Source organism: Eimeria mitis, genomic scaffold (assembly GCF_000499745.2).
Source record: "Eimeria mitis Houghton genomic scaffold, Emh_scaff2468, whole genome shotgun sequence".
Classification (NCBI taxonomy): domain Eukaryota; phylum Apicomplexa; class Conoidasida; order Eucoccidiorida; family Eimeriidae; genus Eimeria; species Eimeria mitis.
The window spans coordinates 1-687 of record NW_013570806.1 but is presented as its reverse complement, the minus strand read 5'-3'; positions in this window follow the sequence as shown (position 1 = coordinate 687).

Here is a 687-nt window from a genome sequence, read left to right as displayed (position 1 = left end):
TGCTGCAGGCAGCAGCAAGGGGGGCTGCTGCTGCAGCAAAGGGGCAGCAGCAGCAGCCATCTGCAGCACACCCTAGCAGCAGCAGCAGCAGCAGCAGCAGCAGCAGCAGCAGCAGACTGTTGCGTGCCCTCATGGAGACACAAAGAAGAAGATACGGCTGCTGCTGCAGCTAATCCATTGTTGCTGCTGCTGCTGCTTATATTGATATTCTCTTCGTTGCTGCTGTGCTGCTGCTGCTGCTGTTGCTGTTGCTGCTGCTGCTGCTGTTGCTGCTGCTGCTGCTGCTGCTGTGAATGTGAGCGCCGCTGCTCCACGCTGCGATAACACCGATGCCCATATCCCCACTGAAACTTTTCTGCTGCTGCTGCTCCTGTTGCTGCTGCTGCTGCTGCTGCTGCTGCTCCTGCTGTTGCTGCCGTTTCTGCTGCTGCTGCTGCTGTTGCTGCTGCAGCTGCTGTAACTGCTCTTGCTGCTGCAGCAGCCACTGAAGCAGCTGCTGCTGCTGCGTGTTTATATTGTTAGAGTATCCCGCGCTGCTGCACTGTCGGCTGCAGTCTTTCTCCGTGCAGCAGCAGCAGAATAAAACAAAAAATAAAAAACAGAAATTAATAATTTAATTTTGATATTTCTATAAAATAACGTCTTCACTGCTGCATGCATGCATGCAGCAGCAGCAGCAGCAGCAGC